Genomic DNA, 19,379 nt, shown 5'->3' on the forward strand with positions numbered 1-19,379 from the left:
TATATTTTGTTATAACGGTATGAAAAAACTTTCATTTGAAGACAATTACGTCATATTTACTATAACAATAATAAATATGTTGACGTAAATTAATGCTGGAATCAAAATATTATAGAAAATGAAATTTGGTTTGCGTCCAATGTTTATTTTTAATCGCTTTCTGGCAGCTGTTGTGAGCGACCTTGATTTTCAGAATCACCTACAGACAGCTGTAGGTAAAGGCCAGTGAACTTCCTGCGTAAAAGTTGTTAGTTATTAGTAGACCCTATTTGTTTAATCAAGATTAGCTGTTCCCGAATTTCATTTCAAGGCTTAAACTAAATCAAGTTCGAAAACTCCTAAAATGTAAACAAAAAGATACACAATTTGTACACAGAGAAGTGACAGAATACACAAAGAGCCTCATAGATTTTATACACCGCTGCGTATAATAGGTTATTCTCAAATATTTTCTTGAATAAAATGGATAGCTTTTTTTTTTTTTTTTTTTTTTTTTGCTTCATAAGTCAGTGCAGTGGCGGCGATTATTTTATATATATCCCTGGAAGAGGAAACTTCCCCTCCCGGAAGAGGAAACTTTTGTTATTTTATATATATAAATAAAACCCATCCCAAAGTTTGGAGCTCTTAAAAGTAGCCCTAAGTAGCAATATTACAACCCACCGCCCCCCAGAAGTCCGTTCTGGATCCTCCCCTGAGTCAGTGATGGCCAAATAGTGGCTCGCGGGCCGCATCCATCCCGTAAATATATTTTATCCAATCCGCAAGCAAAACAAATATTAAAAATGTATGCTTTCTCTTTCAAACTTTTGTAATTATAGAAAGGACAAAACTCGTTTCCATTAAAAGCGATGCTTGTTGTGCCTTAAACATTTTTGTTCTAATACTTGAGTAATAATAATATATTCTTAAATTGTCATTGTTGTATGTTCTTACGTTGTCTATATTATATGTATTTATTTTTATATTTATTGAAGTGTTACGTCTCTTTTCAACACCAAGGCTACATAAGACGTGGAATCTGAACCACCATAATGTTCAAATTTCAATACTCTTCCACTAGAAATCAAACCTGGACTCTAATCCACCCAGTGGCGGATCCAGGGTGGGGGCAATCCCCCCCAAGAAGAGAAAACTTTCTTATTTTATATATAAAATAATACCAATCCCAGAGTTTGGACCTCTTAAAAGTAGCAGTATTCCAACCTACCCCCCCCCCCCAGAAGTCCGTCCTGGATCCGCCCCTGAATCCACCAAAGATGCACACGCTCGCTAGGTACCAGACCAGCGAGGAAGGCTGTTTTTATTTACCTACAGTGCTTATTTTTAATTTACATGGTCCACAAGTATTGTTCTTATTTTGTCCTGACTGTCAGTCATTATAAATTGATCATTACTGCCATGAATAATAAAAATAACTTCACGATATACTGAAATGTTCAAGTAGTTATCTTTAAAAAATATTTATTAAAACACGTGCTTTTAGTCAATAAAATAGTTCTTAAGCAATGCTTCAAAGAAATTAACTAATTAATCAGGAAAAATAATTATTTAATTAAATATTTACGCCATTGAAGCTACATCGAAAAGGGTAAAGTCATCAAAAGTATTTCACATTATGCAGATCCATGTTTCACATTTTTGTTGCACTATGTTTGTTTTGTCACTTCTATATGTGTATTATGATTTACAAATTTTATCTTTTATTCATTTATGGAATATTTTGAAAGAATTAACTTGAAATGAAATGAAATATTTCAGTTCTACGTCCCATTGTTATGCCGTGTAGGCTAAAGGAAACGGTGATGATGAAAATGAATGTAATGGTGGAATGAAGAAAGTGGGAGGAAAGAGAGAACTCCGAGAAAACCCACGCACACGGTGTTTGCCCACCACAAAGTCCTCTTGGTGCGAGCTGGGGTCGAACCAGGGACCTCACACACCAAAGGTGAACGCACTACCACTGAGCCACCGCAGCCCCCAAAATAAACTTGAGTCAGTGTAACAATATTACAATTTTAATATATCTTGTAATTTTGACAAAAATATATTACAGATAATAATTTTTTACAAGTACAAAAGCTAAAAAAATTAATGTTCCCCATATGCCTCAATGGATCTACCTAGCCTTAAATTCTTAAACTATTTAGGCAAGTATGTCGTTGTAAGGATCTCACCCTTGAACTTATACAACCCAACGACAACAGTGCGTAACAGGTTGCATGTGTTGTAGGTGTATATTTTATTTACAGAATGTGCATTATACCCGTGAGTAAACCTAGGCATTACGCTAAAATCCTCTCTTATCCTAAGAAAACTTAATCAAAATCAGAGTATGCTGAATCATTTCTAATCTTATTTCTACTTGCAAAGCGAAGAATTAGACTTGCGTGCCGTCGACTAGAGTTAGTTCTGCGCTAAATCAATATAACGTTTTTGGGTGAAGAAAATTTAATTAACAACGATGGGTCGTTTTAACAATCAACATTACTCTTATGCCTTACTTAAAGTGTAAAGTAGATTCAGTATACTGCCACTCTGTACTTAGAACAAGGAAAGGAGAGGAGCATCCACGCAGGAATTTCACCGGGTTCGGACCCTCTCCCCCAATAGAACTTCGTAACTCGAGTGTATTTGTCCACTTTCTTAATAAAACTATATCTGTTTAGCTGAGAAATTTTTAAAGTTGCGTAAAAAATTGGTCTTACGCTTCATCTGCAGTTTTTCATTTCTTATAAAAACAATCAAGTTCTTGCATTTTTCAGAGAATATAGGTTACCGTCTTTTCGAGTGTAGAAAACTCTGATTCACTACTACTTAGAGATAATGATTTGTACCATTAACCCACCTCCGTCCAACATGCCCCCCCCCCAACAAAAATTTCTGGATGCGCACTTGGAGGGAGTACACAAAATTTAGTATTAGATTTATTTTTTTTTCGGTAAATGAAAGAAAAATCTCTTAATGTTGTTTCGATATTTTGGGGAATATAGTTTTTTTTCTTTTTTAAAAAAATCATATTTTACACTGGTTACTTTAATAAATACAAAATAAATGGCATATTTCTTCTATCTGTTGATTGTACGGGATATTTGAAGTTTGTTAGCGAAGGAATAAACCCTTCCCTTATTAGGGTTTAGCAACCCATTATTGATTCCTGAGATGATTACAGACACCGCAACAAATTTATAGCACAAGTAAACAGAGGATATCGTACCTTTGTTGGGTCAGTTTTTTTTAAAAAAAAAAAGAAGAGGAAGAAGAAGAAGCAAACAAAAATTCTAATTTCAGTAGAAGAAGTTAGAACACCAAAGTAGGTGTACATTTCATAAAATAAATCTTTTATACTTCATACAGTAGAAAGTATTCTATTAAAAACAGTTAGTGTAATTTAGTAATGCATTTAAGAAGAAATTTTACTTCGGTTGTGTACATTACTTTTACGTACATGAGGCGCGATGGGCTTGACAAGGACGACCTCAGGTTTAGTAGTACTCCAAAGACAATCTTGTGCTAACAAAATTAAGAATTAGACATTTCATTTCAGCTCCCGATATGCTCATGTGCCTCGTAATACACTTAACAATCCGAAAATGACGTTCAACGTTTGACTCTACTGTAAAGACAAGACTGTTCGATAGGAAGCCAGGAAATAACATACTGACATAAATAAAATAAGAAGCTATATCGCTTCTACTGCATTAAGCAATCTTTGTTACACAAATACAAACGTGGCGAAGAGTATCAGAAGTGTATTTATTACATCTTAATAAATTTTACTAAAACTTTGAATGCACAAATTAACGTAGAGTAGCATGTTGTTAGACTAAACAATATGATCTGTATGGAGATGTTTTTTATAGTTTGCAGAACTTACGTAGATTCTATTTATATTTGTTGTTCTTCGGACTTGTTGATTTGAGGAGTTCTTTTTTCCTTTCTTTCTTTTAGTTTACAAAGTTCCAACTTGCTTACGATACGAATGTCAGTTTGGAGAAAGTTGAATTTTTCATTGTACGACCGAATTTAATGAAAATCAGATGATTTTGCTATCATATTTTAATTCTATTTTTTTCTTTAACAATCATGGTTCATGTTCCCGAATATTATAGAACAATAACATCGATAACAATCTAAGATGAAGAGATTGATTGATTGATTGATTTTTAGTTTAGCGTCCCGTTCAGCAGCGAGGCTATATGAGACGTGGACCTACTGATTAACGTGGAATTCGAACCACATGAGCTCCCGCCGGGAATCGAACCCGGGTCTCCCACGCCAAAGGCGCGTACGCTAACCGCTTAGCCACGAGGGAGCTCATAAGATGAAGAGAATTAGGGATTAAATTCAAGGAGTGTCCAAGGGTGTTGATTCCTCTACTCACAGACTTGCGAAGTTAGCCATCGGTCTTAAATATTTATATTTATAGGTCTAATTATCTATCTTTTTAGTAATGTTTTTCATAGCAGTATACACCTATGATATAGATGACTCGCTATAGACATGTCTGGTTTGTTTCACATTTCAACTTCGGATAACATTTTCTATGATAATATTCATTTTATATTTAGTAGATTAAGGTCCATTACTAGGCTAGAGCTACATTATTTTAGCTACCCTCTCACGTCAAGATAACATTTAGTTACGCTTCCCCCCGCCTCCTGATCATATTAGAATTTAGTCTTTGAAGGAGATACGTTTCCTACCATGAGAAATACTCAGAGTCCTGAAAAGGGTAGGTAATTGAATTGCGTAAGAAAAAGAAGAGGAAAAAGGTAATTCAGTAAAAACTGTCTTCAACGGATCTTTTATTAAACTGAAATATTTCACGGTCCCATGAATTTAGGGGAGAAAAACGTGTTAAGCTTCCTTCTTTAAATGGAAACTGAGTTACACGGAAGTCTTTCAATGGAAAATCTCAGTTTCCCGTGTAAGGTCGATACATACATTACATTGTCTACGAAAAGACCTAGTTGTTCTTTTGTTACCTATCTTATACATTTAACCTTTAGTCGACCAAGCTCATTCCGCCATGGAAGACCCTCTATACCACATGCCATCTTGAACGAAATGTAATTTTCATACAATTATTGTGAAATGCCAGTAACTGGTTCCGTAAATGGACTGAGACATGAAACAAGAAGCATATTACGAACAATGGATCACAAAGGAACCAAAAGTAGGGAGAGAGACTTTAAGAGTCTCTATCACTGCGAAATTAAAATACCGCTAATTTTACAGTAATTATGTGATATCTTCAAATAGATAAAAGATAATCAAAAAGTGAATCAAGATCTCCCTAGACGATGTTATTTTGCATGGATTATCGTTATCACGAGTCACCTAGTAGCTTTTCGTTTGTTTTTATTTAGAAACGCGAAAATAAATGCCGATTATCTAAATGGCTGGAAATCGAAAGCAGATAAATGAGTCGTGATAACGGTATCTCACGCAAAATAATACTGTCTAGGGAGGTCTTGTTCCACTTTTCGATTATCTTTTATCTATTTGAAGATATCACATAATTACTGTAAAATTAGCGGTATTTTAATTTCGCAGTGATAAGGCCACTTAAATGAACTGTAACAATTTACCTTTTGGTGATTTGACTCAAATATTCTTAAGTGTGGTTTCTCAGGGTAAAAGTTTGTGAAATTCTTAAGTGTGTGAAGGAGCCAAGCAGCAATGTATACAGAATAGCCTCCTGAACATTTCTGGTCACTAAATTTTGCGTGTATTAATTTATAGCAAAAGTAAATACTGTAATTGAATAAGGTACATACTGCATTTTATTTTATTTCAGTATGCCCATTATATGCGCGCACATGATTTATTTATGTATTTATTTTCAGCATAGGACTATCTTCGTTTACAGAAAACTTATTTTTAAAGAACACTTTTGTGAGTCTCGTTCACTAAAGACAGGTTTTACTGTATAAAGAATCTTCTGGAGGAGGGTAAAATCCATCTTGACAAATTGGCTTTGCACAGAATAGTAATCGATGAGATGTTTTCTTTCTGCAGCGATAAACCTTCCTCTTCCTTTAACAATAGAATCAGTTTTATTGTGATAAACATAAAAGCATTTTGTATTTTTTTTTTTACTCGTAAAATAAATAATAGTTTTCCTGTGCTATTCAAATTACGCAGATCAGCTTCCTATGTTGGAAATTTCCATATCAAAATCACAGTCAGAGGCCATCATAGTACATGATACTATACAGAAAAAGAAAGGTTGGTTGGTATAGCCCAGAAGGTTGTCTACAAAGATATCACGAGGTAGTTGTCCTTGGATGGGGTTTCTTCCCTTTCAATTCAAGTGACCAGAATTCAATGTCTTTAATCCAAAGTGTGTAAGACAAGGCAAAGAAAGAAAACATATATAATGTAAATTCAATTTTAAAAATCCTTTCTAAAAGACTTTCAACGTTTACTGTTTCTAAACAGTGTTCTTCGTAAACTCCTATGTGACGTATATAGTTAGCGCACTTGCTTTTGGCACAGAAGACCTAAGATCGATTCCCAATGGGAGCTAATGTCGTTCGAATTTCACGTTAAGGCCATAGATCCTGTCTCATATCGCCTCGATGCTAAAAGGGACGCTAAACTTCAGAAAACCAACCAAGTTTTTTTCTTTCTTTACTTTCTGGTTTGTGTCCCTTTTTTCGTACTTATTGCCAGATCAAAGATTATTCTTTCAACATGGAGGACTTTGTGAACAGCATTAAGTTACTGCTAAACTCACTAAATGTGTGATTTGAGAAGTTGTATATTGTTGTGGAGCACCGACGTAACTGACAACGAATATGACATTTCTTGGAAGATGGGCGGTTAAAGAGAAATCAGTTAAGAGAAAGTCAATATTATTATTTTTATTAAATCCTAAAAGTTAAGAATAAACTGTAATTTCTCATACCTCAAAGTTATTTGTGAGCCAACTGCCAAAGTACAAAATTAGAATCTCTGATGTTATTTAAAAAAAAAAAATGATATGAATATATTTTATTTTATTTTATTTTTTAATATCACAACTTCCTATGATGTCATCTTACGAAAGGTGATAAATGTATAATATGCTGTTCTCCGTTATTTTAAACTTGTTTTCTCTCAAGAAAAAACAAACAATAGGAGTCTACATTATATTGTATGCCGCACAGTTAACATGCGTTACATATACGTAAATAAACTATTCTTGCGGTACGGCATACGGTATAGTGGAAGGCAATGTGGCAACAATGCTCTTCATTGTACGTCCTCTTCGCAGGTTTACAATGAGATGAGAACCTGTCGCGGTCAAGGACATTGGTGTATATGGTAATGAGAGTTTTGGCTGCAACATCAACTCTTTTATATTTATTTATTTTTTTATAGCTTCAAATCACATTTTCATTGTGTGTTGGTATTTCAAGATTAGTTTATAATTCTTTGAGAAAAACAAGAAATTATTTAACTTTTTAAACACCTTGACTGCCACCATATCTATTGACCGTTATCACCTGTGCGCTACTAGCAACAGTTCGCCAGTAATATTTTGTTTTCGTCTTTGTTTTACGTGCATAAATGTATTATTTCCTCTGTGTATAATTTTGTAGATAGGCCTACGCGGCGTGGACATTAAATTTTTAATTCTACGCCATATGTATGTAATTGCATACACATCTATAAATCAAACGCGACAAAAGTGCAATAGTATATTGTTTGTAGATGAAAAATCATACATGCGGCGCTGTACGGGAGGCAGTCTACTTGTTTAAATTTCAAATTTTGTATTTTGATAACGAAAACTTTATACAAGGTTTATTATCGAAGAGAAGGATAACAAATCTAAAATCTCTGAGAAAAGTACTATTGACACTAAAGTTGAAAGAACAAACTGGATAATTGTTGATTTAATGTCAGAAAATTGAAGAAGGAAAGAAGTTGTCTTCTCTCCCCCTTTTTCTAGAAATTCAATTTTAGATCACTCTGGAACGAAGAATCTTCACTTATGCTGTTAAAATTATTTGAATATACGTTATTCAAATATTTTCTGCTATTAGTCGAATATTCGAATATCCGTTATTCGAACAATTATCGTTATCCGAATTACTGTTCGAATAACATATTTTACTTGATCATTCCAATAAATATTGTTCGAATAACACATTTTACTTGAACATTGCAATAACAAATATTAGAAGAATCCATTATTCGAACTTTCGAATAATGAATTATTGAAATTTTTACAGCATTAATCTCCATTCTCCGTTCTATTGATCCCTTCCGAAAAAATAAAATCCATTACTAGAGATAAAGCCGAATCTGTATTTCGCGTGCATTTTTTTAAACCTTGGATCACAATAATCGCACATATGTTAGAGTGTTTCACAGAGTACGTATGCAGAGAAATAAGCTATATAATCTCGATTGCTATCCCAATAAATCGATTTTTCAGTGGTTTTCTTTCGTATCGGCGTGGTCTTATGTCGCATTGTATGTAGTATTTTTGAGTGTTGCTTCCTTCTTACAGTTCTGTCATTTAGACTAAAGGAAACGATGAGAAATGAGTGAAATGAAATAAAATGTCTTCGATCAGCAGCCTTATACACGGGACCATGCCAGCCATTCATTTATGCACTAGAAATTCGAATCTTAAAAAGAAAAATCCTCATTAGGAGCAAATGCTTCAGTTTGTAGCTTCTGGTGGTGTAGAAAGCCAGAAACACCAACGATGGGAGCCAATACGTTGATCACCCGATTAAATAGCTGTTAGATTGACGCCTGCCTTTGCCCTTCATGGGGAGTGATGTGAGAAACTTTTGAATAACAAAGATCTTATTGTATTAGCTCTTAGTTTTGGGACGTAGTACCAAAATATATAAATTGTGTAGTGCTTCATAGCGTCATATAAAATAATAATACAATGCAACCTCTGAGTAACGAACACCGATGGGACTTCCATATTCGAGTTACTGCTGTAGGAGAGAGGGAAGTTCGAAACAGCGTGCGAGGTGAAATGCTTCTTGTTGAAATTTTATCGTAAAACAAACTACGTTTTCTCCTTTACCTTTGAAGTTGCAGGGAAGCCGTATAAGCCCAAAGGAAAGAGAAGTCAATTTGTCAGGATAGGGAAGAAGTTCTAACATAGAATTCTGAACCAATAACTGACTCTCGACGATTGATTTTACTCATGAAAGGTTTTCTAAGGAATTCTTACCAAAAAGAATTTGTTGTAGACAGAGAAAAGAATTTCAAATTCACCTTGCAGTGGTACAGCAGATCAGGCCCGCAACTAGGGTTTCTGTCACCCGGGGCAAACACACAATTCGCCCCCCCCCCCCAAGGTTTAGTCGAAAAGTATCACTTATGGATTGCAACTGTAAATAACATTCTTAATGAAACCAGTTATATCGATTTTTAAGTACTTTAATCCTCCAATACGCGCGCGAGCTACCATTGTAGCCCAGCGTTTTTATTTTCCTTGCCGCAAAGTAATTCGAGATGATAACTCAAAGGGTATCTGTGTACCTTTCTATCAACTATCATTCTGCGTGTTTAGGGTGTGGTCAAACGTAAAATGGAAAGGATCTCATTGTTATTCTGCTTGAAAGTTTCATGGGCTACATCTGTAGCCCGCGCGACTATTGATGTCACGGGTGTTCCAAAGTGTCAAAGTTTTTTCATTAAAGTTTGAGTGTTGATCAGATGGTCAATGAGTTTGCAAAATGCCAATTCTGATGAGAAATGTTTTTAAAACCAATATTTACGATCCAAAATCATTGAGAACATAACAATGCAACAATGAAAAGCTTATTTTTATTTCTGTAAATTTTTCGGTGTAATCCTTTGATGTGGAGAAAAGAAGAAAACTTTCCATCAACAATGAAGCACACAAGAACTCCACACTATATTGTTATGTGTACCTCTCGAACTTGAGCACTTTCTATACCTTTTGGGCACCTTTCTGTATACTTTCTCTTTCTGTATATATGCACCTCTAAGGTGCACACAAGTGATAGAAAAAACTGATTTGAGCAAAGCATCTGTCTTTACAGTGCATTAACTACAAAGTTCATTAAATATGAAAGAAATTGCTTCATAAAATATTAATAAATAGATCAAGATATTTAGATTATTTAATATATAGTAAATATTATACATTACACACGATTAATGTAAAAAAAATGATTGAAATTAACAATAAAGCATAATAAAGCATAAGTTGGACTGATAGATAACAATTCAAAATGCCTCGAAAAGCTCTCAAGCAAAACTAATAGATAAAGCTTCATACAGCCTTCACTCGCAAAATCTCTTGGTAGGCGTACAAGAAACAATTAAATACACCGAGGCGTGTAAATTATCTTTTCCGCCACAAAACTGCCCTCTAGTTTAAAAACATTACAGCAATTGCGTAACATTACAGGGGGCGCGTCTGAGCTAAACTCTTCAACCACCAGCAAGCAACAAAAATCGGGAACTTTTCGCCCCCGCCCCTATTGATAACAGCGTTTTAAACTTCAGAGCTGTTCTCAGTGGAATTATACAAACAAACAGCTCCTTGTGGTAGGAAAAGGAAAGGGGGGGTGGATTCTCTGTGGTCGCTCGCCCAAGGGAACAAATGCATGCAATATTAGGTTTTTAATGTATAACATTACATCTATTTAGATGAGACTCTCTCTCTCTCTCTCTCTCTCTCTCTCTCTCTATATATATATATATATATATATATATATATATATATATATATATATATATATAGAGAGAGAGAGAGAGAGAGAGAGAGAGAGAGATAACGAAAAGAGGTCCCATGGAAAAGGCCAAGTAAACTTTTGATTTCTTTTAACTTCTAGAATAAGTTCCTCAAGGGAAAGGGTGCGATTTTTAAAACAATTGATATATCTTCTTTCCGGCGCCCCCTCCAACCAGGCGCCCGGGGCACGTGCCCCCTCTGCCCCCCCCTAGTTGCGGCCCTGCAGCAGATCATTGACTTACGGTGTAACAAAGACCTTTTATTTCGTCTACTGTACTGTATTGCAGATTTATTTTTAAAATGTGGAAGTATTTTCTATTCTAAATAGGCCTACATATGATTTGACAATAATCCTCTCCGTTATGAAGAGGTTACTGCAACATTGACGGGAAAGAGGTCCGTGTTCGTATCCGAAAGTGTATGTAAAAGAGAGGGTTCTGTCCTACAATAAAACGTGCACTTTTACCGGAACAGAAAAAAAAACTGGCCGTTATGAAGGTGTTCGTTAAGGGTGGTTTCACTGCAATAATTTTTACATATAAGCTTTTATTATTATTATTATTATTATTATTATTATTATTATTATTATTATTATTATTATTATTATTATTATTATTATTATTATTAGTATTAGTATTATTATTATTAGTATTATTATTAGTATTATTATTATTTATCTTTTAAGATTTGCCGGATCTAACAAAAAAGTTGCCGTTGTGTTTATACATCTATGCATGGCTCTAATTGAATTAGGCTCGGTTCAGACGAGCAGGAAAGTCTGCTGCGGGTTCGCCGCAGACTCGTGCGAGCGTCACAGATCAAACAGTTCAGACGAGCTGTCTGCTGCGGGCTTGCAGCGAACTCGGGCGGACGTTTCAGTCCAACATAGAAAACAGTTTATTCTATTTTCAGCTACAGTTACCTTCCATGTTTATTGATTTATGCAATGACGAGGGCTCGTTGCCAGCCAGCAGTCCCTGCAACTCAATTTTTGCCCGCTGTGGGTCCGCAGAGAGTCGCGCGGGAAAGTCTGCACGTGTGGCGTGAATTATTAGAACCAATGTATTTCGGGCTCGCGCGGGTTCGCAACAGAGTTTTCTGCTGCGATCCCGCAGCAGACTTTTCTGCTCGTCTGAACCGAGACTTAGTGTGAGGAATTGAATACTTTACTGTGCGACTGTTACATCAGAAATTTGTGATTTTACCAACTGTTGCACGGAGATTTTAAAAATTGTTTATTCGGGAGTACACTTATAGTACACTTATATATATAAGTGTACTCCCGAACAAACAATTTTTTAAAATCTCAGTGCAACAGTTGGTATAATCCCAAATTTCTGATGTAACAGTCGCACAGTAAAGTACTCAATTCTTCACAGTAACTCAATTAGGGCCATGCGTATATAATATATATACAGTGGCGGATCCAGGATATGATCAAGGGAGGGGCAAACCATACTTTGCAGCTTTATCCAGTGTAAAGCAGGATTGAAGTCCATTTTATCCAGTGTATACTAAATACCTGAGCGTCAAGGGGGGCTATAGCCCCCCTTAAATCCGCGCCTGTATCTCTCTCTCTCTCTCTCTCTCTCTCTCTCTCTATATATATATATATATATATATATATATATATATATATATATATATATATATATATATATATATATATATATATATCGTATTTACGCGTGTATGCCGCGCCCCCGTGTAAGCCGCGTTCCCCCAATTTCTGGAACGTTAAAATTGAAAAAAAAAAACCTCGTGTAAGCAGCGCACATCAATTTTCTAAAAAAAAAAAAAAAAAAGTACAGTGAATCATTAATCATTATACACAGAGACAATCCAACAATCCAACAGTTTCAGTTTTTCTCCCGCTGTAAATGATCTTATCTTCCTCGCGGCACACATGTTTATGTTCTTAACAACAGCACGTAAAACCACACAAATCACAGACTTTCATGTATGGTATATCGGTACTCACCAACGTAACACGGGGTACTTGAATGTTAATAGTACCTGCTTCACAGAATAACAAATCCGACTGGGCTTCAAATACCACTAGTGCCATGAATTTACAAAAGGATGCCCGAGCGCCAAAAGTGGCCATAGTAAGAATTTCCAAGTACGCTGCAAGCTAGTCAATTGTCATCAGCTGCAATAGCCATCCATTGATCCTTATTGGAAACTAGTGCATGGTGGAAGACTTGGCCAATAGATGGTAGTACATGGCAAGTACATGGCGTACCATAATGGATGTACGGTATTTTTGTGATCAGCTGATCATGTAGTAGATGTAAGAGGAAAGATGAGCTGTAACTTGTCATTTAAATTAAAACTTTTCTACTCTTGTAAAATTACTCACAATATTCCAGTATTAGGTTAATAAAAACTCCCCGTGATTTTAAATGATTGGTGGCTCAGTCAATTCTACATTTCCTCGTGTATGCCGCGCACCCTGTTTTTCGACTTAGTTTTTGTAGAAAAGTTGCGCGGCATACACGGATAAATACGGTATATATTTCTTTGTTCTGTACATCATTTATTGTTTAGGTCGAGCTAAAACGAAACAGCTGATGCATTATTAATAACACTAAAGGACTCATGCAACTCGTATCACACTTGTTAAGTTGCCAAACGACTGTAGTAATATTTGACGCTATCTTTAATGAGAAAGTAACAGGCATTATTTCTTCGAAAGGAAATAAATAAAGTATTTGTATGAGTAGCCGCTTTGCATATCCTGTTAAATATAAAGATTGGTCCATACACAGTGGACTAAAACAACTTTTATAAACAAGCAGCAAATTTTTATTTTCACATTTCTTTACGGTTAGTGTCTAACTAACGAACTCCACTTTTATCGACATGTTTATTTACAAGCTGACGGAAAATGTTGATCTTTCCTTTGTGTAATTCTTTTAAGCTGAGTACTGCGCATTAAGTTCTGTGCAATCTAATATAAACAACAGAAGTACAGTATCTATCACTCACTCCCTTAGTCTATTGATGCACTCTCTCTTATTTCACCTAACATGTTCTCCTCCCCCCTCAAAAATAATTACCTGCTTTCAAACTTACTTAACGGTTCCAACCTAAGTACGACCTAATAAACTTAGGCATGCCTTAATTAAAAGTTTAAAATGAAATGAAATTTTTTAGCTTAACGTCTCACGATTATGCCCGTTAAGCTAAGGGAAACGTATGATTAAGACAAATGAATGATGATGGAAGAATTGGTAGAAGGAGGTTATGGGAAGAAATGGGAGTACCCCGAGAAAACCCACGAGCACGATATTGCCCACCACAAACTTACTCAGAGGTAAGCACTCTACCACGGAGACACCATGCCCCCTGATTAAAAGTTTATATTTGTTGTTATGTTGTATATATTCGTGTAATCTTTCTAGTTTTTCAGTAGGTTCAACTAATTTTTCTCTGGACTGCCCTAAAATTTCAATCACATCCACTACATCATTACTTTTTCCTTTTATGGACATTCGCGATAGGCGTTATTTAAGGGTAGGTATGAGTATTTTAACCAAAGAGAGGACTATTCTCTGCTATTCCACTATCATCCCACGGAAGACAACAGGACATTCATTGTTGTAATGCAAAATGCCATCCCACTATACTCTGTGATGCCCCACCATTTGGTGTACACATTACAATCCTGCATCGTCATAAATGTGTTAACATTTTGTTCATTGTTTGTTTAATTTTAAAAGTTATTTATTTATTAGTTGTGGAAGGTGGCATTATTATCTATCTACGTTTCATGTGACAGTATAAACAGAACTTGGAATTTGGTCCGAATCAATTTTAATCAACTAAAGAGAAAGAAGAAAAAAATGTGATTTTTTTTCGTTGGTATAGAGTAAGGGGCGCTGTAAACACTAAGTACTGGCGAGCTTTGCTCTAATTTTTTATTCAATTTTAACTATTTACAATTTATTACTTTGCACAATTTTAATCTATTATATAAAAGAGAACGCACAAATCCTTTGTTAGCTCATCACGCTAATACGGCTGAACCAATTTCTTTCATTTTTGGGGGGTTATTAGGATTTGGACCCTAGATGGTTTTTATCATATCACTTTAATTTTTAATTACCAGTGTCTTGAGATAATTGACCATTCAAGTGTCCATAACGTACAAATCCTTTGTTAGTTCATCATAGGTATAAAAATAAACGTATTTATATGCAACCCGCATGACCGTGTCACTCGGCGGGTTAACATAAATGACAGGCGATATAATGTTAACATTTACTGCAATCTACTATGGTTTTTATCATATCACTTGAAAGCGAAAAAGTAAAAATTATCTAAGTAACAAAGTTTATTGCGTTCCGGGGTGACCGCAGCGAAGCGGGGCGGGTTAACATAAATGACAGGCGATATAATGTTAACATTTACTGCAATCTTCTATGGTTTTTATCATATCACTTGAAAGCGAAAAAGTAAAAATTATCTAAGTAACAACGTTTATTGCGTTCCGGGGTGACCGCAGCGAAGCGGGGTGAACGCTGCTAGTATACTATATTTCATTTTCAATATGTTCATGCACCGCTTATCCTTCTGTATTATTACATTAATAGTGTGATAAACAATTTTATTTAAAACAGGCAAATTCGACCATGTTGGCTCATGCCATTTTAGCACATTTACTTATTTCAAACAATTTATAATTAAAACAAATATAGTGACGTAGTCCACAAGGCCCTAAGGTTGGGACTTCCTTTATAAATCTCCCGTAAGGGAGGTGACTGAAAGAAGAAGAAAAAAGAAAGTATAGAGTAATTACCAAGGATCTTATAAAATAGAGGATCTGCCCTTACAACAAAATCTTGAAGCCATACGTCACAGTTTTGCCACCCCTACCCTGCCCACTCCGCCCAATAGGATCGCAATGTTTTGAGCCAACAATCGGCGGAAATGAAAGTAGCCAATCAGACGATACAGGGAATGAGAGTAGCCAATCAGACTTGGCGATGCTCGGTTGTTTTTTGGCTTCACTGATTTAATAGGATGAACATACGTATGGACATATCCTGTATTTTATAACATCCTTGGTAATTACAAACTTCAAGAGTAAGTTTTCAAATGTATGGGAGTTCGAGATTAAATGGCGCCGATATAGGACGGTCCATCTCGAGCTCCGGATTAATACAATTTTAATTTTGTACAAATATTTTTATAGCTCTTTTTAGTGTGAAACAAATTTTAAATGAATGTAGACAATTCTGACAACTTTAATCTTACTTTTTACAATGTATTACAGTGTATAACAATTAGTTTAACATGTTGTTTTCGGACATGTCTGCGCCATATTGTTTTATAAACCATAGTGTTTATCAACTTGCTTAAAACAATTTTATACCTTTTAACAATGTATAGTGTAATAGCTGACATTTCTGATGGCTGCAGCATTAATTCAACCCATTAGTGGTTTTAAGAAAGAAAGAAAAAAGTTTTCAAACAAATTACACTGGTCGGCAAAATGAAACTTTTTTTTCGCTCCCACGAACGAAAATAGGTGATTCCTGTAGGTTTCGAGCTCCTGAGTTCGAATCCGTAACCCGTTTTTCTCCAGGATGTACCAGTTTTCAGGGAGGAGCGGGGAGTTTCAATATCCGCCCAAAGATGCTATTCTTCACCCATAATAATTTGCACGTTATAATTTAAATATCAATATAAATTATGCAGATAAAATTGCATTAAAAGTTAAACACTTACGTATCACTTGGTTTTCCTACTCCTCTTGTAATTACTACAGGGTGTCTCGCGTGTCACATTCCAACAGAAGTCTGCCAACATATTCACACTCCATTTACCACTGTAGCGCCTTTCCATGGTAGTTATTTGCTGGTGAAACATTTCCCCGTGTTCGTCAGAGACCTCCCCCAAGCTGTACATTTCAGGGAAGAAGTCCAGGTGACAATGCAGGAAGTGTAACTTTAGGGACATATTACATCCCATGTTATGAAATGAAGTAATTAACCTGCCCACAATGTCTTTGTAATCAGGTGATTTATGATTCCCTAGAAAGTTACTGCACACTTCTCGAAAGGCCTCCCAAGCCTCACTTTCCACTTCATTAAGCTTAGAAGAAAATGTAGCATCCTTTAAAAACGTCTCTGATTTGAGGTCCCGTAAAAACACCTTCTTTCACCTTGGCCTCGCTGAGTCTTGGAAATAGTTTTCTGAGATGATAAAATGCTTCACCATCCCGGTTCAGGGCCTTGACGAAGACCTTCATGAGCCCTAATTTGATATGAAGGGGTGGTAAGAATATTTTCTCCGGATCCACAAGACGTTCATTAGCCACGTTCATCTCCCCTGGGACCAGTTGCTTCCTTGGCGGCCATTTTGTGATGGTGCACTGATCTTTGGCTCGACTATCCCAATGACACAAGAAGCAGCAGTGCTTTTTGTAACCTTGTAAACCGGTGAGGATGGCAATAACCTTAAAGTCAGCGCATACAGACCACTGGAGCTGTTCGTACTTTATTTTCTGCAATAGGTTTCGCATGTTCTCATATGCTTCTTTCATATGTACAGCATGAGCAATAGGGGATGGCTGGCTTTTCATTGCCATTGTGTAGTAACACTGCCTTGAGACTTATCCTAGAGGAATCTACGAATAGCCTCTAATCTTCAGTGTTGTAGTTCAACTTCAGTTGTCCCATAAGTGATGGAATGTCACTGCAATACACCAAATCACCATCCTTTGTAAAATTAGGAACTAGACTCACCTCTCTTTTCCTATACATCGATATATTCACATCTTGGTTTAGTAGATTCCATTGTTGAAGTCGTGATGCAAGCAACAGGGCCTTAGACTTGGGAAGGTTTAAGTCTCTGATCAGATCATTCAACTCTTCCTGACTTATCACATGTGGTTCATTAGTGTCAGGCACTGGAGCGTAATTGGGATGGCTCGAAGATTGTGCACTCGAAGATTGTGCAACATCCTCACAAGTAGCAGATTTTTCATCGGATGAAACACTGCACAGGGTGTATGAGTCTGGTGGTACGGGTACAGGCAGACAAACATCATGTTTCACAAGTCTCCTCGCGGAATCCAAGTTAGGATACTGTATTTTATGCTTCATGTTTTTCGAGAAACCTTTTATATTAGTCAGGCAAAAATAACAGTCTGAAACATGATCACGGGGCTCGCGCCAAACCATAGGTACGGCGAACGGCATCGATTTATGTGTACCTTTCAACCATTCTGTGAGAGTACGCGCACACCAGTTACAACTTTGTTTCGGAGCCCAAACGCGATCCTGGTCTCCGATTTTACATCCGAAGTACAGATGGTAGGCTGTCTTCAGGAACGGTGACAATGGCCTACTTTGACCCTTGAAAGTCAATTCCCCACATATGTAGCAGAATGAATCTGTCGAATTGTTGCAAGTTCTCTGCATGTTCGTTTAACACAAACGTCAATATTTCACGCAGAAATATTTTTTCACCTACGGTATACACAGACACAGCGTAACACCACCTTCTAACACGAAGATCAACTCGAAACTGAAATATTTGTTTCACACGACAACGTGGTGTATGTTTTGGCGCCTTTTTTTCAATAATCTGTCTGTCGTCTAGACAAAAGGGAGCCGACGAATGATCGCAAGTTGATTACGAAACCTTTCTCCGTCAATAACGCCTAGGTTTTAGTATATTCAGTGTGGAACGACAATAAATCTTCGCAACCCAAGGGGAGGAGGTACGTTTCTGGGGGGTCGTGAGCTAGAGAAAAGAATGTTCCTGGGATATAGCCTAGTAACAGTTCTTGGATTAAGATAAAAGTAGAATTATGCGCTCCAAACACGGAAAACACATATTAAATACGGAAAATACGATTTTCCTGTCAATTATGGAAACAGCACCCCGCCAATAAAAAAAAAAAAAGGTGCTGGAACTTTCTCGATGAGATATTCGTAATCAGCGTCTCGAAATCTATCCGGTACACCCTTTCACACCCGTGGGAGGATTTTCATACCGACCAGTGTTATTCGACGACTCAACAAGTGGAATACTAATCCAAGTGATTTGTAAATATTTTATTTAGGTATAAGTGGAGGCTAACTATAAATTTTATTTAATAATTTCGCTGATTTGGAAAATGTAGGTTTTATTGCAGAAAATGTTTTCAAATAGTATGAACTTGTAAACTGTAGGCTTAGGGGATCTGCCCCTTTTCTTGCAAAACCCCAGGGACAATGCTAATACATCAAAATTCATAGAAATGTTATAAATTTCATAATATAATCAAAATCAACAGTTATCAAAACAGATCTTGGAAATAATTCATTTACCATGCGTACAATAAACATTGAGACTGCCAACACTGAAATAATAAACAGTACATGCATGTTACTATGAACGTTTTACTATCTTAATATATCATTGCCACTAGGCATTCATTAAAATTATTAATAAAATGTTTTATAATAAATGGCTTGGATTGAGTATAGCCTCCCCCCCTCACTGATTTTCAACTAATCATAGTGATTCTAACGATTCACATTAGTTCATAATGAATCGGAATCACATGTTATAAAGATATAAGATGTAAATCTTGTGGTAAGCAAGCTTTAGTATAAGTAGTACTACAGTAGTAGCGGTAGTAGTAGTA

At 36.0% G+C, this 19,379-nt stretch overlaps 1 protein-coding gene across 2 annotated transcripts in view; it reads left to right on the plus strand.

The window, feature by feature from the left end:
• Cln7 (CLN7/MFS domain-containing 8) overlaps positions 1–19,379 on the plus strand; it is a 169,078-nt gene that overhangs the window by 28,298 nt on the left and 121,401 nt on the right. The window lies entirely within an intron of this gene.

This window comes from Thermobia domestica, chromosome 3 (genome assembly GCF_964235325.1).
Source record: "Thermobia domestica chromosome 3, izTheDome1.hap1.1, whole genome shotgun sequence".
In the NCBI taxonomy this organism is placed as follows: domain Eukaryota; kingdom Metazoa; phylum Arthropoda; class Insecta; order Zygentoma; family Lepismatidae; genus Thermobia; species Thermobia domestica.